General features: G+C 48.8%; 1 long non-coding RNA gene across 7 annotated transcripts in view; it reads right to left on the reverse strand.

Moving 5' to 3' along the window:
• Positions 1-12562, reverse strand: part of LOC103003887 (uncharacterized) — a 293955-nt gene extending 281393 nt beyond the window's left edge. For all 7 annotated transcript variants that reach the window (XR_009005961.1, XR_009005960.1, XR_449486.2 and 4 more), the window contains exons 1-3: positions 12459-12562; positions 1332-1454; positions 668-777 (exon numbers count right to left, since the gene is read on the reverse strand). This is a non-coding gene — a long non-coding RNA (uncharacterized LOC103003887). The remainder of the gene's footprint in view (positions 1-667; positions 778-1331; positions 1455-12458) is intronic.
• Between the last annotated feature and the right edge of the window lie 9985 nt (positions 12563-22547).

Raw genomic sequence — 22547 nt, forward strand, 5'->3', positions numbered from 1 at the left:
TGATGGGTCGTCCGTCATGACCCTTTCTGATACGTGCCTCAGACGAAACTTGTTTTTCACTGACAGATCAGTTTCATGAAGTAGGTGCAAAATATCACAAATAATGGATGTAAGTGAAAACAGGTATTTTGCTTTATCTATTTTGGTGCTGATGGCTCACGTGTCACGTGGACAACCCTGGGAACAATATTCAGATAAAGAAGTGTCAGCTTAGGGGCTTCCCTGGTGGCGCAGTGGTTGAGAACCTGCCTGCCAATGCAGGGGACACGGGTTCGAGCCCTGGTCTGGGAAGATCCCACATGCCGCGGAGCAACTAGGCCCGTGAGCCACAACTACTGAGCCTGCGCGTCTGGAGCCTGTGCTCCGCAACAAGAGAGGCCGCGATAGTGAGAGGCCCGCGCACCACGATGAAGAGTGGCCCCCGCTTGCCGCAACTAGAGAAAGCCCTCACATAGAAACGAAGACCCAACACAGCCAAAAATAAATAAATAAATAAATAAAAAGAAGTGTCAGCTTAGATCATCTCCAGCACCCCAAAGAGGTAGCCCAAAATACCAATTCATTTGTTTGAGGAAAATAAATTACCTTTCAAATCTCTTCAAAATACCCTCTCCCACCTGCAAGAAAAGCACAGCCGGAGCTGTTGAATTACATCTTTCACTCTTACCTTTGCGGCGTTACCGTCTCGTGAAAATCAGATGACTCCGGGCCTAAAACACAAGCAAATCCACACTGGCAGCTTTCTTCTAAAGCCGTGGCTGTCCCTCGTTTGATGGTCTGGGAGGAAGCAGAGAGGAGAAAGCGCGGGGTGAGAGTGAAGGCCTGCTGGAGCGGCTGGGGGCGCTCCATGGGACAGGGAGGCCTGGGGGCCCAGGGGCCGCGGGCCGCATCTCCACTTCCCCACCCTCCGCTTAACCAAGAGAAGAAAGAGAAGAGAGATACTGGTACTGGGGACCTCTTCCCTTATTTTCTAGAACTTATCTCCTGGCTTCTCTGTCGTTTTCCTTTTAGTAAACATGTGTGTCTTTGTCAAACCTGGTTCGCTCAGTCCTTCGTCAAATTTAAGAGCAGTGTCATCACCTGCATCTCCTACCCTTGAGTTCACAGCTTTCTTCCCTCCCAGGACCTTCTCACCTGCCCACAAAACGAAGAAAACGGCAGCAGCCTCCATAAGACACTGACATCCACCAAAATAGCTTATCATTTCTGCAAGGAATCTAACCCTACGGAAACACATCGAGAGACTGTGTTGAAAATTCTGTTTCCTTTCATTTGCGCTCTGGAGTCTTAGCTCCATAAGGACAGAATTGTGAGAACCCCCGTTTACTTACGATCTCGTGTGGTGTCCATCTCTCACGTGGTCAGAACCCGACAGAGCCGTGGGGAGTGGAAACGAGTGAAGATGAGATCCAAGCCGGTCGTAGTGGAGAAAGATGCGAAGGAGAAAGGTATTTCTAAAGCCCAGAAAAATGTGAAAACATAAACATTACTGAAAAAAAAGGAGAAAACCAAGCTATCCACAAAATACTTTCATCTGCCTTATATATGATTTCAGTGTTGTCAGTACTCTGTGGACGTGACTGATTTGGAGCAACAGGAATTATTCTGAGCGTAGACGAGGAAGAATGGATTTTTCAGTTGGATGACTCGCGTCTCCACGTGCGTCCCTGTGCCTGGCCGCCCCTCGGGCCGTCGGAGGGCAGGGCCCCACCCGGCGCGTCGTCTGGGCCAAGTCCTGAGCTGAACACCCCGCACTGGTTCACTGTGCCGATCCTCACGCCGGTGAGGGGGTCGAATGCTTCCAAAAACAGAGGCGGAAAGGGAAGGCCCAGGGCTGGGGGAGTGAAGGGGCCCAGCGCGCGGAGGGCGAGAGGGTCAGGTGGGTCCTGCAGAATGTGAAGGGGGAGCAGAGTCCGGAGGTGTCCTGGAGGCTGGGCTCCGGGGCCCCCGTGTGCTCGTCCAGGGGTGGCGGTGTCCTGTGTCAGCAGGGAACCAAAGAGCAGAGCTTCGACAAAATCCACGAGATGAATCGGAGCCCTTGCTTCTTGGCGTCAGAACCGAAAACGTACTGTCACCATCACGGTCGGGCCTATCGTTATGAAAACAGCACTCTTCCTCACCCCGGCCCATCACCCTTCCGGGAGGAGGACGCAGGCAGAAGAGAAAAGTTCATCTTTTGTTTACTCAGTCTACCCGTCACCCAGCTCCCTCCGTCCCCCCCTCGGGGGCTCGTGGGAGAAGCCGGGCCAGGTGCAGGGACAGAGGGTCCAACCAGCCCGGTCAGGAAGGGTTTCCTCGGGGCCACAGATATGCCCTCACCCCCGCCGGCCCCGCCAGCTGCTTCCCAGCCAACCCACGGGGAAAGATGACACAGGCCCACAGGTCAGAGTGGGTGGTCGGTGCCGACTGCAGGGTGAGGGGAGGGACGGCCTGGAACTCACAGGGACAAGGCAGCCAGTGTCCCCACCTAGGAAACAAGCCCATTTACCTCTTTGTAAAGTGAATGATTCCTGGAGAATAAAATACCTAACATTTTGCTGGGTTTTGCTGTGTGTTTTGTTTGGGGGTTTGGAGGTTTGGGTTTATTACTAATTAGTAAGTATAAGTATTCTGAATATCAAAAATACTAAATCAGTGCTTACTGTTTTTGCTCTGAGTGTGGAAATAATACTTTCTGGAAGAGACGGTCAGGGTGGGCTGGTTGAGTAGAAGCTAGTGCTATGGTGGCTTTTTCCCGACTAAGTTCAGTATATTATAAATGGCTCAGAGAGAGGGGGTTAAGAGATGCTTGTCTGGGTCACTAGATGCTAATATCTACAGGATATAAGAGAATGTCCTGCCTCTATTTTGAGTAATTACCCTGCTTTTACCTCAGGGGTCTACTATCTCATTAAGCCCTCGTGAAATCTGTAATTACAACGCAGGAGTGTCTCACAGCCCCCGTGGGCTCCCTGAGGCAGGACCAGGCCCAGCCCTCCTTCCCACCCACTCCCAGGGCAGGCAGGCACCACGCCAACCACTGCATCCGTCACAGAGGGACGTCCTGATGGGATCAACTCCAGTCACCCTGCAGGGGAGAAGAGGCAGCTCCCAGCGCCTGACTCAGACCCCAGCATCCCTCCTGGGGTCGCCTGTCACACGCCTGGGTTGATGCCCCAAATTCCAGTCCCAGCCTTCACTGCACTGACAACCGTCATCTTCAGAATCAAATCCAGATGCCTTCCCACACGCGGGGAAGCTTCTCTCTCCAGGGAGAGGGAACACGTACAGCAGCGGAGCTGCAGGTGAGCTCGCACACAGGTGAGGGGCAGGGGGGCGTCCGAGGCTGCCCCCTCCGGCACACAGGCCGCCCCAGCGAAGGGGCTGTGGACGCCGAGGACACAGCCAGCACCAGCACCCGTCAGGGAGGACTGACCCTGGTCCCTGCGGTGGAAGGGCAGCGGGCAGAGCAAGGGCCGTGCCGCCTGACCTGGGCCTCTGAGCCCCGGCGGACCCCGCAGCACGGTCACCGCGGGCACAGACGTCCCAAATCTCCACGCCCCTTGGCTCCCTGTCCCTGTGATGGAGGGAGGGAAGCCAGCCCAGCGGCCGAGGCTTGCGGTCCGGCCGCCGGCCCGGAGCTGCCCCGTGGCCTCCGCCTCCCCCGCCGTGGGCTCGGCTCCTCCCGCGCTGCCCCCTCAGGGGCCACACTGTCCCTTCCGGACGCGGGGCCGGGGCGAGCACAAGGCCTCTGGGAGCCCATCTGCTTGAAGGCAAGGACCAGCTGGGGTTTTCGACGCTGGTTTGAACGGTACAAAGCGTGAGGACCCGGAGACGATGAGATGCTGCGGGCGAGAGAAAGAGGGTCATTTTAACACAACCCGCGCCCACGGACAGGTCCGCCGAGGCCCAGCGTGCCTCCGAGGGTCCATCCAGGGACCATGCTTCTGGAGCCCAGGCTCAGGCAGTCTCCCCTGGTGACGCCCCAGGCGTTCCCTCGTGTCCTCCTAAAAGCACCGCTGGCTATGGGCAAAATGACTTAAAATTAGTGAAGTCAATATCTGATTTGGACCTAGTTGGGAAAGTGGAATCTTCCACGGAGAATCCGAGCTGTCACCATGACACGGTGAATGGGAACAGCGGCCCTGACCCTGCACTTGGAGGAAACAGAACGCCGGGCTCAGGGAGTGACTTGGGACAGGAGGGGCCTGGCATCTACCAGCAAACGCTGTGAGCCCGGCCTCAGCTGGACAAGCACGCCACCACCACCTGCTCCTCCTGACCTAAGCCCGCCGCACCTCCTCCCTCAGCCCAGCCCCAGGCTGCCCTTTCCCACTGTAGGGTTTCCCTCGAGGACTCTGGTTCCCTTTCCCAGAAGAAAAATCGGGGTGTGGAAAACGCCCTGTTTTATCTAACCTGTAGCACAAGCCTCCCAGGGGTGGCCTCCGACCCTCCACGCCCCCCCATCATCTAGGACAGCCCTGCAAAGGCTCACAGTCTGGACGGGGCAGAGACCACCCCGCCACCATCGACCCCCTAAATGGAAGAACAAACCCCCCCAGACACTCCCGAGCAGCCCCCTCTTTCAGTCAGTCCAGCTAAAGGTCTGTCAACTTTGTCGGTCTTTCCAAAGAACCAACTTTTGTTTTTGACCATTTTCCCTGTTGTTCTTCTAGCTTCTACTTTATTTATCTTCGCTCTAATCTTCCTTCCTTCCTGCTGCTGGCTCTGGGTTTGCTTTTCTCTTCTTTCTCTAGTTCCTTACGGTGCAGACGTAGGTTATTAATGTGAGAGCTTTGCTCTTTTCTGATGCGCGTGTTTACAGCTATGCTTTTCCTGTGGGCACTGCTCCCCGCCTGCCACGGGCTTCAGCGTGCTGTGTGCTGTGTTGCCTCCTCTTCTCTTTTCACCGTGAAAATCCTCAACTGCCCTGGGAAGCAGAAGGCCTGAGGGAGTACAGTGGTCATCAGCTTTGCTTTTCCCGAAACTAAAATCTATCCAGAGAAGAGGAATCTTCTCGTAAATTGAGTCCTTCTTTTGCCTAAAAGAGAAGCGATTTTTGCTAATGAAACTGTGGTCCAAAAAAAGAGACACTTTTCTGGGTCTTATTCAAGATACTCTGGCCCATGTGAGCAGATAAATATAGGAACAGTGTAGACTCCAAGCTGATGAATTTATGTCAGTGTCTCTGAGGTCGGAGAGCATACTTTACAGTGACCAGGAAGCAATGGACAGTGTTCCCTGTTCCATCACCCTGGGCCGTGCCCAGCTGTAAGTGGCACTGCAGGGTCAGGTCACCACTCCTCACACAAGGCCACCTCTTCCTGCGGCCAACCTCCGTCAGCCAGTGTGGAGAACCTGCCACGCTGCTGAGGGCCGCCCATCAGTTGGTGGCCTGGGATCGGATGATTTAGCAGGTAACCAGGAGCCAGCCCTGAACAGAAGAGGTTGGCTTTCCTAGGGAGACACAAAACTAAAGCCCCTCACAGCCCAGCTCCAGCAGGCTCAACCCAGAAAGCTTCCCCTGTGATTTCAGTCGGAGGCAAGTTTGCCCCTCACTTGCAGGCCCCCCGTTTTGGAACGCTGCTGTGCATTGGTTTTTCTTTTTTTCTTTTAAAGTTGCTGTGCATTTTTAAACAGCTGCCCCATCTCATCCAAGCGCTGGCCACATTTCAACGGCGGGTGAAGTAATCCCTGTTTCTATGTGCGGTTGCAAAAAGTTTCGGAAACTTCTGGCACAAAAAGCATGTCCTAATACATCATTACTTATTTCTAACAATAGCCAGGGAGGGATGAGGGCTCGGGCTCGCTCCTCCACACACATACTTTGAAAGGTGATAGTCAACCAGGATGGGTTCGCCACTTTTATCCAGTTGATTGGAGCACAGCTGAGAATGTCGCTTTCATGGTGAAACAAATCTTAAGGTAATTTCTTGGAATGCGTATCTGATGGGACAGGACCAAAAAAAAGAGTGGGGCTGAACAATCATCTACAGATTTAGTCGCCTAGAACAATGGAACCAGCACAAGGGAAGAATTTGTTTTCTCGGGCACGTAGCTATTGTGTTCATCACGCGCTCGTAAGCCCAAGCGATTGTGAAAATCAAATTCTTTCTTTCAGAAAGCTGCCCCCCAAAATGGCTAAGCTTAGCACATGAATAGAAATCAGAAGCTATGGATTACCTAATCATATACCATAATCTGATAGCTCATTTCTTCCGAGGGGATGGAATTTTGTCACACGCAGCGGGCGGCCCGGGAATTACTAAAGTTGTTTTCCACATGGGAAAACTACAGCAGAGAGAAGCTGAGTCATTTACGCAGACTTTGGCTGCAGTCAAAGCAAACCTGGGAGGAGAAGCCCTCTCTCCTCGCTCTCCAGCTTCTTGGTCAAGGGTCAAGGTCAAGGGTCGCCCTTCCAGCTTCACGTGGAATCAGTTCTCAGGTTTAGATCAATTCAAAAATTCATTATGAAGCAAAAAGGAAAAGGAAAAAGGAAAAAAAAAGGATATAAACGGACAAAAAAATAGGCAAACGAAGACTTTTTGTGGATAAAATGCAACTCAGACCATTTGCTGGAAATAAAGAGAAAAAGGCACGACCAAGAATCACTTCCTTCTACCCAGGAGACAGCCGCCCACGCTCCCCATCGGTCCTAACTGGGACTGTTGCGAACTCCATCATCTTCAGAGCACAGACGCGCAAAGTGGGCTTGGCGGAAGCGGAGCAGCAAACTTCGCACCGAGAAGAGCGGCCTGCCCTCAAAGACGCCCCTGCCCAGCCACGCCCCTGCCCTTCACAAAGGCAGCGAGAGGCAGGAACCCAAACCGCCCCCGCTGCGATCAAAACACGGGCAGGTCTGCACGTCCGATGGGTCCTTTCCTCCACGCCTCTCAGCCTTGGCCACAACTCGGGAAACCGCAAGGGGAGGGTTTGCAAACAGGACACCGGCTTCCCGCTGACGTGCAAACTTTCAATGTGCTCAGCAAACGTGGCGACGGGTCACTAAGGTGGCGGGTCCCTGCCCCCCCTCCCACCCCCTGCAGGCCCCCCCCCACCCCCGGTGGCTCCTTCCTCTTTCCTCCAGGAGGGAACAGCCCGGGCGGCAGGGTGGGTGTCCTTATGACTGTTGTTCCCTGTCCTAAACAAGGCAGGGCGGGGGCTGAGGAAGAAGGTGGGGCTCAGAATGCAGAAAGCCAGGGTCAAGTGCGCCCGGCTCCTGACCCCTTGCACAGCGGCGTGGGTGTGGCACCTGCCCCGGCCCACGTGGCCTCGGGCAGGACAGACGCGAGGTCCCCGGCTCAGAGGCAGCAAACCAAGGCCCCTGTGCTCCCCGCCGGCCCCAGGGGCTGCTGGACCACATGCACCCTCTGCGGACCCAGTAACCCCACTTCCTGCCAGGCTCATTCTAACCCACGTCCTCCCGCCCCTGAGTTGTCTTTCCCGTGCTCCCTTCTGGACACAGCTCAGCCATCACCCGTGAGCGGCGTCCTGGGCTCCACGGCCCCCGGTGCCCTGTACCCCCAACCCCTGTCAAGGTCACTCTGGTCCGAGTCCTCCTCCCGGCCGGCACGGCCATGGGTCCCTCTGAGCCGAAGCAGAGCACGGATGCTGTAACTTACAAGCACCCGGGGAGGTCAGTGCCGCTGTGAGCACCCCGACAAGGAGACTAAAGCAGAGGAAAGTCAACATGCCCGGGATCCACGTGACCAGCGAGCGACAGCTGGACTCTGGGCTCAGGAGAGCCCCCCGAAGGTGGCGCCTACCGTCCACTGCGTCCCTGACAGCCCCCAGTGCTCGAGCCTTCGATGCCCTGAGCACCCCCGATGGCAGTCAGGTGGCCGCCCGCTCCTCCGCGGGCTGAGGACCCAGCCCACGCTGCCTGTCGAGCCGCCGCCCATCCCCGCTCCACCCCGCAGACGACAGAGAGCCTCGTCCCAACCAGTATCCCACCCGGGACAGACAGGCATCAGCGAGGGGTTAGCGGCCATTTAATTATGGACGTGCTCTCTTGGGAAAAAAGAGACACATCCTGATGACTGAGTAAGAGCGCCCGAGAGATTATATATATGCATCATATATATGTGATTTTCTGAAGATATTAACGTTACTCAAACTAACTTGAAAAATAACTCCACAACAAAGGAATCAGAAATAGAATATTCAAACTGAATCCCTGATGGGCTCTTGCACGAAAGGAGACCCACAGGTTTAGGGAAACATCTCTCCCTGGAGCTGATGGCAGGAGGTGGTCACCTGCCTCCAAGAAACAAAAACGTTCAGTGTTTACAGATGTTGGCCTAAGAGACTTACATTCATTTTTCCCAGAGAATTTGTTTTGACCCGCCATCGTCCAGCCAGCTGTTGTGGTTTACCCACAAACATGTGCATTTGTGACCACTTACACCTTTGTCACCCTGCCCTTTTTTAGTTTGTGCTAACCTGTACGTTTTCTCCTTTCTTTTTCAGACAACGTTTTATTTTTCCAGAGTCAGCTGTATTCCTCCGTCTTCTTTTTCCGTCAAGTTCTTACTCAACCCATTGACACTGGAAGTTCTTCTAACGAGACAGTTAATTAAGATCCTGATTTACCCATATTTGTTCTGTGTTTCTCTGACACGCACTTCTCTCTCCCCATCTGCCACAACCTTGCGTAAAGGCAGAGACTGCTTTGTGGATTCTCCCTGCGACGGATTCACTCTACCAAATCATTGCTGAACAGAGGCAGCTTTTGAAAACATCAGTGTTAGAAGTATCTATCAGTATGTAAAACGAGATCGGCCACTAGTTCATTCTTGACCAAAAAAGCTGGGTGATGGGTCCACAGGGGTCCAGAGGCGACTCTCTCTAGTTGGGTAAGGCTTGGAAATTCTCCATAATGAGATGTTTAAAATGATGTTATTAAGCTGCAAAATATCAAACCGCAGCCAGGATAACAGGAAAGCGGCACAGTCTATGAACCTCCGAAGCCTCGGGCCCTGGGCTTTAGTCCCCACAAGTGTCCCAGCCCCGCTGGTCTCCTCCCCAACCTGAGGAGTGTCCCTTGCTGTGTTGTGTGTTCGGGGGTCTGCGGCTTCACAGGAGTGGTCTGCAGAGCCCTGGGGTGTGGACAGAGATGCGGTGAGGCCACCAGGGTGAAACTCATCTTTAAGAGAGTTATTTTAAAACTGGTGATTTAAAAACAAAGAAGTTCCAGTGTGTGCGCTCGAGCATAGCAGTCAAGCTATAAACCAGCCTCTCCCACAGAGCACGCCGAACGGTGCCCCTTCTGATTCCAAACACGCACTTCAGCGCACGCTTAGCCTTTTGTTACTACTTTTCACTTTTAAAGTTTCCTTTGATGTTTATCTTCAGTGCATTCTTATTCGATGAAAAGATTGTGGATGAGGGAGCTGGTGTGATTTGTCCCCGTCCTTGAATCCCTGTCTGGCCTGGATCCTGAGCACCCAGGGACGGGCGAGGGCTCAACCCAGCCAGCACTTACGGGTCACGTCTTGCAAGTCCTGCGTCGAGGAGCCTGGCAACCTGAGCACGTGGCTTAAGGAACATGTCCATCACTGTAACACCGGCCAGAGGCAGGCAGAGCTGGCAAGAGAACTCAAAGCATCAGAGACCAAAAGCCATCACAGCCTTGCTGGAGATGCCGAAAACTCGGCCTCTGTGCACCGGTGCCGAATCATGTCTCAGAGACAGAGCCTTGGATGGAGCAGAAAAGAATAGCTTTATTGCTTTGCCAGGCACAGGGGGCCGCAGCCCCACTCGGCTCCCTCGGGGCCGCACGGCACAGGCCAGCTGGCCTGGGAGGGCCTGGCGGAATCAAAAGGCGTCCCCCAGATGCGCAGCCACCCAGAGCACCTGTGCACGACCCTAGTCTCCGCTGGCCCCACAAATTCATGTTGTCGTCTTCCAGCGTCTGAGCGTCACTGGGCCCTGAGTGTCAGGGATGAGGATGGTCTTTTACACCGTGGGGCCCCCAGGCCTGGCGCTGTGCCCACAAAGGAGCTCTGAACTGATTCAACAGATACAGGCGATTGTCTGCCTCAGCCCTAGTCCCCGCTGCAAACGGAGGGCCTGGTGCCGGGAAAGAGCCTGGGCTCAGGGCGCCAGTCCCAGGCCAGGCCGATCAGATCGCTACCAAAATGACAAAAGAAAAACCAGTCTCGGGAAAACTTGTTTTAAAAGGTCAAAACCGTTGTGTGGTATATTATGAGCAAGGTAACTAGTTAATTAAAACCTAGTTTGTTATAAGAGATTGCGTATGGAGTGATACCTCAGCGTGGGCCTGATGCTTCCTGGGATAACTAAAGCCAAACGACAACAACGGTAACACTGGAACCTGAGAAGGGCTCCTCCAGCTCGGCCTGAGACGCTCAGCAGCCGACTTCACGCTCATCAGTCAGTCAGAGGCACCTGAAGGCGCTCCAGGAAATCAGGAGCAGATTCCCCTGAAGGAAAATCCAGCATCTTTTCCTCTAACCCTGCTCTGACTAATTCTCCAAGTTTCTCCCCGTTGACAATGGCTCTGCCCTGAGGACACCTCTGGGGCGTGACTTTCCAAGGCCTTTATTGAAAGCACCACCTGGGAGCAGTGATTACCTAACAATTTGCCAAAAGGGAGGGCTGCGGAACCTTTGGCATCTTTGAATTGCAACTGTTTTCTGTCATCGTAAAGAAAAAGCTAATCATTTTTTCCAGCAAAGCACCCCCTCTGTCTCCTGCACAGACTATTATGAAATTGCCCAAGACCACACACTTGGCTTTCTCTGTTTTCACAGTTTTTAAAGCCATCATCTAAAGGCGAAGGAGCCTGAGAGGAGGATTTCTCTCCAGCCCAGCATCTGAAGTGGAATTCCATCGGTAGAATGTTATTCTCTTCTGGCTAATTTCCATAAGTTCCATCTTCTTATTAAGTGTTTATCATCTCGCTTAAAGAAAAAGGAGACCAAAAAAAATCTCCAACTGTGTCCAATTGGGAAAATGCCATGCAGCCCTTACAGTCGTGCTATCGAATATTCTGGAAATGAACTCTAAAGACCAAAAAATTTAGCCCATCGTATGAAAGTTCAATTTATGATAACATTTATCTCCACGTTAATAAGGAATTTGCAAACAAAGATGATTATCCAGGTCTTTGAAGATGTACACCATGAATCAATCCAGCTATGTACTAGTGATACAAGGCAGTTGGTTTTTAACAGAGTTGGCCCAATGTAAGATGTTTCTTTTTTATGTGAAATTATGTTGAGAGAATTTTGAAATGCACACCATCTGAGTCATAGGCGCTGGCTTAGAAGCAGGAATTCAGCACAAACATTTTTTAGCAGCAGATCAATGATGTAAAGTTTGTTTTCAAGGGAGAATAAAATAAATGTTTCACTTCCCAAAGCAGCCTGACTCTGAGGGGCAGGGAGGGACGTGTCCCCAGGCCCCTGAGCTTAGGAGAGTTTAGGAAGGTCGATTCACTGCGAACAGCCCTCCTGGGTCTGTGGCCTCCGCGCCCCATCAGAGACCTTCCCGCTACCTGCCCATCCCACCCTCTCTCCCTACATGTGTGTCCCAGCAGCCAACACCCCCGAGCCAGCATCCTCCAGCGAAGCTCCCCACCCTCCCTGGCCTCACCTGGCCCCAGTCTCTCTCTCTCTCTCTCTCTCTCTCTCTCTCTCTCTCTCTCAAACACACACACACACACACACACACACACCCCTTCAGATTGTTGATATTCCAGTTTACATCCTCAGCGACTCAGGAAGTAAGTACCAACTATTTCATGGCCCTCGGTTGCTTTAGGACACGAGTGCCTTTGCTCATCTCTTCCCACTACATGGATTTCCCATCCTACATCTGCCCTTCCGAACCTGACTCCTTCCAGACTTAATTCAAGCATACCCTCTATTCGGAAACCTCCCCTACTTCTCCCGTTTCCTGTAACTCACTTCTCACTGGTTCAAGTCCACCAAGTGTCAGTTGCTATAACCTGGAATTTATCATTTGTTGTTACCCTTGAATTGTGTCACACATGTCATTTGGTCTCCCTCACGGATAGCTCAGACAATCTGGGGATGGGGTTATTCTTCTGTGACATTCCCTGTAAAGCCTGGTCACAAAGCATCACTCAGTAAGTAGTAATGGGTGGATGGGAAGACACCCTTCAAACTTGATGGCGGTTTTAGCTAAAGGGATAATGTATTCATATAACTAATCTCCAAAACATTGCCTCGACAGGTACTGAGTTTCACTTTAAGACACACTGCTCTCACTCCGAATCGTTCGTTTGTCTGGGGTGAGGGAGGAAGTGGGCAAAGGGGGAAAGACGGTAAAACTTTCGAGACCAGTGTGGCCTGTGTGGCACCAAACAGTAGTTCCCAAATTCGCCATGCATTGGAATTGCCTGGGTAGTTGATTACAAATAAAATTCAAGGCCTTAAGACTCATCCCCAAACTACTGAAAAGATAGCCCCGATGTGGGATCGGGAACTTACCTCTATTTTAACAAGCTCCCGGAAGGTTCGGACAGCCAAGTTTGGTGCAAGTCTGTGTCGGCATCAGGAAACCTTTCATGGGTTCAAATTCTGGTGCTGAAACCTGAAAGCCAATGAGATTTTGGGTAAGTTGTTTAAACATTCTGGTTCCTCACTTACTCATCTGTGAAATGGGAAAAATTAAACCCAAGAGCAGTGAGGACATGGCCCTGCTCTCATTACTGTCCCCTGGTGCGGCTCTGTCCTCTGGACCTGGGAAAACAGTGTCACTTCCCTTAGCAGGGGAGGTCAGCCCCTTAAGTGCCCGTCCTCCTGCAAAAAGAAGACACTGAGAGCACAGATAGACTCTTCAGGGGCAGCTTTAGACAGGAGGACAATCTCAACCCACCCCTGGGGCCCCCCAGCCTCGATGTGACCTGAGGTGCTCCTTGGGGCGGGAAGTGATGCGTTGGACTCTAATACATTAAGAAAGAAATGTTTATTAATAGCTCTTGATGAACATCCAAAATTGCTTCGACATAATCTCCCACCTTTCCAAGAGAGGTTGTGTGAAATCTCTCCGGTCAGCCTGGGGAGAAGACATCAGGGAGGTTCCTGAGAACTTGTCCATCCCTCATTCAGAGGAGGACCCAGGTAGGAGCTTCTGGCTGGGGATCCTCTGCGGGGTGAGCTCACCCAAGGACAAAGCATCCAAGCAAATTACAGGGAGGAAGGAATTTAACGTGCATGAGGTTCTATTTGGGGTCTCCGTCAGGAGACAGCCCTCATCTAGACTCATGACGGATTCAAGACAGAGCGCACCATTGCAGCTCAGAAGTTTTTAGAAGTGCTTTTAAATTATTCTCATCTCAGTTACAAAGGAAGATGGCAGATCTCTACCAGCAAGTCGCTGAGTGAAACCACATGGGACAGAAAGTGCAGAGAGCGTCCTGTTAGACCAAAATTACAGGAGTAATTTAAGAAGTCAGAAATTCATTACCCTAGTTGGAATCTGACCAGGAAACCAGGATTAACTCCCCAAAGCCTTTAGGTAAAATGCCAAGAACTCGTTAATGATCTAACCACTTAGGGTGTTAGGGTGCTGATTACCAGGGGAGGCTGAACACCCCTAGACCTGCCACTGGGGTAAAAGCTCCGTGTAAATTACTGTCACGGCTTGTGAATAACGTTGGTGTTTAATTCCTTCACTGTCTGTGTGAGTCCATTTGGAGGGAAATAGGAACATTTTATCATCATATATTTAATAATGAAGTAAAATTTAAACTCAAGAGAAAAACCCTTAAATATAGGAGAAAACATTTTTTTTCAGTCCAGCTTAGGTCTTAGTTGAACTCCAACTCAGCGTTGAAAACCAATGTCTGAATGACAAATGACACACTGGAAAATACTGATTAGCACTCAGTGTGCAGACTAGAAATAGCTACAGATAAATATCCAAGAACTCTGGGAGCATTTGGCTTTATATGCGCCAATGCTTCTGAATCGCTAGAGCTCAATTTACTTGGGGTTTCTACGAAATTGAGCAAAAGAAGCCACATGAGAACAGACATGTTGGGATGACCGTGTTATTGTTCCCATCTGTTCATTCCCTTCCCTAGAAGATGGCCTTCCTGCTGCTGTCCTGTGGCTGCTGGTGCCTCCGTGTAGACAGAATATATCTCCCCACGCCACTGTATGGCTTGGCCATGTGGCTTTATGGGACGGATGATGAGGGAGCAGATATGATTGTGTGCAGAAGTACTGCAGGCTTCCCACCAGCTTTTGTGCACTTTTCTTCTCTACAAGCATGACTTGTCCCAAATGGATACTGTTCCTTCAGCCTAAGTCCAAGAATCGATATCTGATGCAGGGCCAAGCAGACCCAAGGAGAGCTATGGCAGCCACAGACAACTGTAGTCACCAGCATGAGACGCTGAGAAGAAATAAATATTGGAGACCACGGAGGCTTAGGGACTATTTGTTACCTCAGCAAGGCTGCCTAGTACATATTCTTCCTTGGTGCAGGATCCATAAAAATCATGTCACAGAAAATCATTGTTCAAATAAAAACTGACCATAAGGACCAGATGAGAAGATGTGTCTGTACAGCGAGTAATACCCATTCCTCACTTGGAGGTGGAAAATCCCCTTCTTCTCTACTTCCACATCCATCTGATTTACATGTCACCGTATGGTAAAACCAGTAGCTTGTGGTCATAGAACACAGAGCCATGATGTAAGCAAGTTTCTCTGGTGATTCTTTACCTCTCTTATAGCTGTTTTCAGATCTTCTCCTACAATCTTTCAATTGTCCTGGACCCTCGTTACAAAATTTTATACACTCCAGAAACATCCTCCCTTCCTTCTTATGCCCTGCATCCTTAGGACTCATGTGACAACACATAGGAAACGTCAGGACTCCAAGAATGCTAAGAAGAGTTCCCAAAGTATCATGGAAATACCAGAAAATCAGGGCAGAGTTAAGAGGGAGTTATTTGGGTTGGGGGGTGGTAAAGATCTCTCTGGCACCTCTACAGCCATACCCAGACCACAGATTATTGGCTACTAGTTTTAAACATAAAATCAGCCTGTCTGAAAGATTCAAAATGCTGGGGCAATTCCACAGAAAATAAGAGAACCATAGAATGAATCCAAAAGTCATAGAAACCCAATAGCCAGGTGGAAAGCTCCCCCAAGCCTTTGAAGAAGTTGGTAGGGGAAGACAGGGAATGAAGACATTCCTCCCCTCCTCTATTCGTATAAACATTTGCGATGGTTTTCTGAACAAGGCAGAGCAGCTGCTTTCCAGCCAGCGGATCAACGTGTGAGCAGGTGACGATGACTGCTCTCCAAGAGGAGCCCGTCAGGCACCGAAGTGCAAAGGGGAAAACTAGAATGTATGGGGTGAGGAGGTGTTGAAACAGCTACACAACATTTCCAAAAGTTCAGCGAAGATTACTGCAGGTTGTGTCCTGGAGCTGGGAAAATGTTTGAATTGGGAGGGTTTTCATTTTTGCCTGCAGTGCTTCTCCAACTTTAAGTCCATACCTTCATCACTATGACATTTTGGGGGAAACAATAGCTCTCATTGTTCTTCCTTTCCTCTGTGAACTCTTATTAAATCCACAGAGTACACTGGGGTCCTTTCATTTTTCTTTGGTTTCCAGCACAAAACTCTGTGGCATCTTCTTTACTGACAGCCAAATGTTTATAAGCCTACCTTTCCGGGACAGGTACTTTTGACTTGAAATGCCATTGATAGATTGAATTATGTTCCACTTTCTCAAAAAAACAATCCCATCGGCACAGTAAAATATATTGAGTTTGATGTGTTTGGCTGCAAAAACTTTCATTTGGCCAAGGCTACGTAGTCTGAAGTCTCCAAGTGTAAATTATAATGTTATTTGAGATGAAGTATAGAGTCATTTGTGGGGCTCAGGACGACACATGATGTAATCTTACACTCTATCTGCAGGTGTGATATTGGATTCTGTGAGGACGGGCACCTGGTATCAATGTTCAGTCTGGCATTGTTTCAACACAACCAACCATGGCTGAAGAGGACGAGAATAAAATAGCACCGAGCTACAGCAGATTTTTTTTTTAGTAAGAGAAACGATGAGCAACCATTACAGTGAGGTCAATGGTGTCTGAGTAGTCGCTTTCCCTGAACAGCACAAAAATCTTCCTCCTTACAGTAATACTCTCAGGGCTATGAGAAGACAGAAACAAAGCCATCTCATGAGTAATAATAAATGTAAAAATAATAATATGTGGATTTTTACATCTGAAAATGATACTGATATTGAAGACTTTATTCTTTAAGTACAGTTGATGGCTATTTCCTGGGCCGTATGTTTTCCCTTTATAGCTAGTATTTACTTGAGGAATGTCTGTCTCTACCTCTAGTCTCTAAGCCAAAGGAGGGTAAGGACCCCGCACGGCACGTAATAGTGGTCAATGCCTATTTGCTGAAGGAGTGACTGAATTCACTCATGGAGAAGAGAAAATCACCATCACGTGTGAAAACGGAACCTACGATCTTTGTCCTGTTGAGATGTCTGCCCTGATGGGTAAGCACCCTCAAGATTCATCGTGACGACCAGATGTGTCTGCAGATGGAACATGGTCTTTTAAGTATCTAGAGGGAAAGAGGGAAACGTGACCTGCCAACGTGATTTCCAATCACCTAACCACTTTGACATGTTTAGATGTTAGGAAAACTTATAAAATTGATCCTGTTAACGTTAATGGGAATTCAAATTATACGGCTTGATTAATGAGCAATCCAGATTGATTGGCATGATCAATCTGACCGGCAATTACCTACTCGATCAATCAGGGTGTGATTCTACACGATAGAAGAGGGCGGTCGAGCCTCAAGCCTCTATTTCCAAGGGTTCTAGGAAGAGGAAAACCTTCCACTTAACTTATTTAATTCCCTCCGTAAAGGAAAGAAGTGACTTCACTTGTTTAAAATTCAAAGATCTCAAAGTCGTTATCTCATTTGATCCTTGTAACATCCCCAGAAGGCAAGTAGGGATTCTGAGCACTTCCTGTGGAATAGGAAGCAGGTTCAGCCCGGGGGGATCCTGGGTCCCGTGTTTCTTGCCCAACACGGGCTGCCCCTCTAGAAGGTTCAGGGTCACTCAAGTCCCCACCTCGTCACATGTACTCGGGGCATGTTATCTTCAGAAGTGAGGTGACCTAGAACTTACCTGTCTCACCCCACTCCCTGCTGGTTCCATCTCATGAAACACATGAACTCAAGGTAAGTTAATTTCTCCCATAAGCTCCACCCTTTTGAAGATCAAAGCTGGCATCTCATTGGCTCTAACTTACATGCCAGTGGCAAACAGAAGACATTGCAAGGTCTTCCTTCAAACAGAGTATTGGGTACACAGGAGGCTCCTCACGGTCACGTCCAACCAGATGGTCCAGCAAGCACAGAGAGGACCGAAGCCACTGCATCTAAGCAGGCTTCCTCGGTGAGAGTTTTCTGAAGTGCTGGTGAGTATCGGACAACATCTCAAAGCATTTTTTTAAAAATCAGGGAAGTGTTGTGCCTGCCTACATTTGAATTCACACCCTGTTGCTTAGCAAAGCCAACTCTAGGGAAGCTTTCAACAACTTTTGAGAAACCATCTCAAAGCCATTTTATACACGTTTATGGAGGGGTTTTTTTATCCTTTGTAACTTCCTGGAGGAATAAAAATGGTACAAATCATTGCGGAAAAGATACATATTTATTCATTCACTAGTCAAAACTTTGGAATTTCATATAATGAAAAACAATATTGAAAGCTAGAGGGAAGAAAGAAACAAGAGAGAAACAGAGAGGTTTCCATTTCTCCCTACCAAGGTCCTGAACAGAAACATGGGGATGCCCGAGATGAAGATGTGTCAGGTTGCATGAACTTGCTGGTGTCCACGGGGTGAAGCTAGGTCTGCTGCATTTAAACCCATTAGAAGAGAGAGAAAGGTTAAGGAACATGTGAAGAAATAGTAAGAGGCCACTTAAGTTCAGTCAACTCTCCAGACTCGGACAGCCATTTCCCTAAAGATTCAAGGGCTATGGTTGAAATGAGGCAGCTGAGAAACACAAACAGACACCAGAAAGATTTCAGAAAACATAGATATCCAAATCAAAAAAGGGAATGGTAAGTATGTTATCAATCCTCTTGATCATTGAAAAAATTAAGGAATGAATGACTTAACAAATAATTGGTGAAAACCTAGAAAAACAAGCGTTTACTGGGAGCATATAACAGCTGACCCAGGAAAAGGTATTATAAATGGTATTGACTGGTGGGTATTTAATGATGGGAGAAATGGGTGAACTGTTTTTTGTGTGTTTTTTTTTAGTTTAAATAATTGAATAATTTATAATAAAATAATAAAAAATTATAAAATGGTATTTACTTTTATGAATGTTCCCCTGAGATTAAAGGAATATTATGAACATATTTATCTAAGTTTGAAAAAGACATCTGACAAGTTTCATTTGATATTTTCGTATACAAGAGGGATAAAAACGGGACTGATTATGGTCTAACTCAGGGTAGTCCATGTGCTATGACAAACAACCCTTGATTTGCAATGGCTGGATATAACACAGGTTTATTTCTCCCGTATAAGACAGTCCAGTGTGGATCAGTAGAGGGACTCTGAGGGAGGCCACCAATCCTGGCTCAAACCTCTCTCCCTCCTGTAGCTGTGCCTCCCCTAGGTCTCCAGAGACAAGGAGAACTAGAAAGGATTGAGCAGGAGAGGCTTTCAAGCATCATGCCTGGAAGAGGCTCCCATCACTGCCACTCTCATTCTGTAGTCTCAGGGCCATGCCTATCTGCAAAGGAGGTTGGGAAACGAGGTCCAGCAGTAGATAGAAGAAGACAAGGAAGGCATGGAAAACATGAATAATAGTGAGCATCAGCAGTTCTCGCCACAACCAAAGTACAGTGATGGTTGCATCTACAATGCTTTGATTAATAAACCTTATGCTGGATATCACTTGGCCCTGTTACACCTAATATTTTTATAAACAACATAATCAGAAGGCTAGAAGTGTTCCTCTAACTTTCAGATAACCCACAATTTGGGGGAAAAGAGCTAATAAGCTGGATCAGTGGCTAGCAAACTTGTTCTATAAGAGACCACAGAGTAAATATTTTAGCCTTTGGGGGTCACACTGTCTCTGTCCTGACTAATCAACTCTGCCATGGTAGGGCAGAAGCAGCCATAGACATGTAAAAATATGGGTGTGGCTCTGTTCCCCCAAAAAAATGTTTGCAAAAAGAGGCCACTGCCTAGATTTGGTCCACAGGTTGTAATCTGGTAATCCCTGGGCTAGGAGACAGGAATGAGAATCCATAATGAATAGTGTGATGGATTCGAAACAAAGAGGATTACATCCAACCCAATTACATTTACAATTCTTCATGTAGAACATGTAGTTCTTGTGTGACATAACTTTACACAAACTCTGTTCTACCAAAACACGAAAGGAGTTAACAGTGCAGTGAGGCCACGTGAAGGTCATGAAAAGGGTGTGGTAACCGGGGAAGTTCCAGTTACACAAAGAGCCTCTCATCCCATCCTGTGACATGGCCCATTGTTGTGTGCCCCTAGGGAACACCAGCCAACTGTCTCCCAAGAGGCCATTAACTTGGTGAGTGTGCCAACATCTCAGGATGGACCTTTGGCCGAGAAATCGGATTTATCCCTCAGAAATAGGGACGTTCATGTATTTTCACCCATATATGTTGAAGAAGTTGCAGAAAGTTAGAACTGCCCATCAACATCGTGGCCAGCCTTGCTAAGTGAGAAGCAAGCTTCCTGGCCCTGGAAGGGATCAAACAGCCTCTGTGACCCCCTTTCACAATGGTGTTAGGAAATTCTGGAATTGGGGGAAAGGTCAGATATGACGACCTTCCTGAACCTTATCAACTCTACAGAATGTGAACCTAAACTGCAAAATAAATGAGCCTCAGCTACTACTTTCCCTCTTCCATATTCACCACAACTGGGTGTTTGGAAAGAGAAAACATGTTCTCTTGAGAAATTTTTCCTGACACTGGTTTCAAAGTTCTTCCAGCCCTTCCATGCCAAACTACCACCCATGGATCCTGCCATAGAATCCTGGAATCTTAGAGTCAGAAAAGCCATGTGAAGATTATCCATCCACATTCCCACCCAGGGGGAAATCTCCTTGGCATCAGCACTGACCAGTGGCCATTAGCCTCTGCTCGGACACATCCAGGCCAGGGGCACAGGGTCTCACGAGGCAGCCCCACTCCTCCCACAATGCATCTGCTCATTGGAAAACCCATCTATGAGTCCAGCTCAAGCATATCCTCCTGCAAGTTTCATCTATTGGTCCCAGATTTTGCTGCAGCAAAATCATTTCATTTCAGTAGTTCTCCAACTCCAATTATCATTTAATTTGAAGTCCAGTCTGTGCTTCAGGGCAATACTTTGCTACCATGCGCATATGAATCCACTCTCTGAAGGTGACAGCTCTGATGATGAAAATACTTGGGTATGCATGATGTCTATTATTATTATTATTAAGTATAACAATAACCGCCATTTATTAACTGCCTAATGCTAAACAGACAGGAATCAGGTAAGTCATTTATGTGTATTATCGCTAATCCTCACAACTGTTATAGCAGGTATAATATCCGTTTTATGGTTAAATGACTGAGACTCAGAACAGTTCAGTGACAGTCAACAGCACAGTCAGGATGTGGAGTCAAGTGGGTCTGATCCTAAGAACACCCTCCTTCCGTCTGCCCTCCAGGTTGCTTGTTGCATCTGTCCAGGTAAACTGTACCTTTGCCCCATTTAATGGCTTGTCATCACATTTTTTCCCATTTGTGAGAACCACACTGTGTTGTAGCCCAGCGAATCAATGACTTCTAATCAGTCTATACAAAGCAAAGGTAAACCTAATAAATGCACTACCAAATCCCAACTAAGGTACGAAGGATACTTTGGTTTGAATCAAGGAGAATTTCCATGAAAACACGAAGTTTAAAAGAGAATGTGAGGAACTATACTCGATATTTTGTAATGAACTATGAGGGAAAAGAATCCGGAAAAGAATACACATATTCATAACTCATTCGTATATATTCATAACTGAATCACTGTGCTGTATCCCTAAAACTAACATGATATTGTAAATCAACTACACTCAATAATAAGTAAATAAATAAATAAGACTGTGAGCATCTGTCTACTCCAGAGTGTTCCAGTTTGGGGGAACAGAGCATTACGTGTCGTAAGCATTCAAACATTGCAAATCTCACTAGTGTGTGTGGACTAGAAAAATCAAGAGAGACACCTGTGGACTATTTCATCCCAAATATGCTTAGCAAGGCTTCAAACAGTGTTACTAAAACTGAAAAAACAAGCCCATGGACCAAAGGCTGATGACGTGCAAGAGCCCTGGATCGAATGACTGATGATACGCAAGTGTGGAAAGAAACATTCGTCTAAACTGTTATATACGGTGCCCACCACACAGGAAATCCAACAGACACATTAATTATACCTGGCATGTTACCCCAAAGAGCCAGAGAATGTGCTTTGTTTTTTTTGTCTTTTCGGGATGGGAGGACAGGAAAACAAGATGATCTCTGCAGATGATGCCGAGATCTGGGTGTGCTGTTTTCACGTGAAAAATCTTGTCACACTAATTCTTCCCCAAATTGTTATCTTCTCTGTAAATAAACCCAAACCTTCATTTCAAACAACTGGCCCAATACAAATAGCTACTAAACTCAGCTCTGCTATGGGCCCTATTGCTCAACTATGCAAAACCTTTCCAAAACGACCCTACCCCTCTGAGTTGCGTTTTAATTTTTTTCACAAGCTCCCTCTTACGCACCGAACTCCACGTTGGCTTATCATTTTTCTACCTCCTGAAAGGAGATGTTCATCTTTCCTGGACTCCTTCCAATCCCGACTATAAAAGCCTAAGCCATCTTAAGACGCCTGGTTTGCTGAAAGAACCAGAGGGGCCAAAATATAACTGAAATGTAGACCACCTTAAAAAGTCTGAAAACACCGGGACCCTGGGTCAGAAGTTGGGGTCTGGTGTTGGCTGAGCACTGATGCGACTTGGGAACATGGGTGCAGAGCTAACGTAAAGGCGCTGAGGTCTGACACCAAGTCCCCGGCAGCCACGGGTTTGGAGGGAGACATACTGAGCCTTCCACTTGGGTCTGAGGGTGTGTCTGCCCTGGAGGTGCTCGCCGGGGCATCTGATGGTGAGGCTGCTTTGCAGACCAAGTGCCCTGGGGAGCCTTCGGGCTGCAGGGTGTTCTGGGGGGTGGTGCTCTCCACTGGCCCCAGGGTCCCCCAGCTCCCCGTCCCCTCACTTGGCCGGGCAGACCAGGCTTCTCGTGTTTCCTGGGTTCACCCCCCACCACCACCTGGCACAAGCTCTCCCCTCCCTCTGACTGTGACTCTCACTTCCGAAATCAGCCCGAACAATTCTTCTTTGATGAGCTCTCCTCTGATCCCCGGACAAGGCAGGGCTCCCTGCAACTGAGCCTGTGGGCCGCGTTCTTGCCCTGCCTGGTGCCCAGCAGCCCTGGCGGT

The sequence above is a fragment of the Balaenoptera acutorostrata genome, chromosome 18 (assembly GCF_949987535.1).
Source record: "Balaenoptera acutorostrata chromosome 18, mBalAcu1.1, whole genome shotgun sequence".
In the NCBI taxonomy this organism is placed as follows: domain Eukaryota; kingdom Metazoa; phylum Chordata; class Mammalia; order Artiodactyla; family Balaenopteridae; genus Balaenoptera; species Balaenoptera acutorostrata.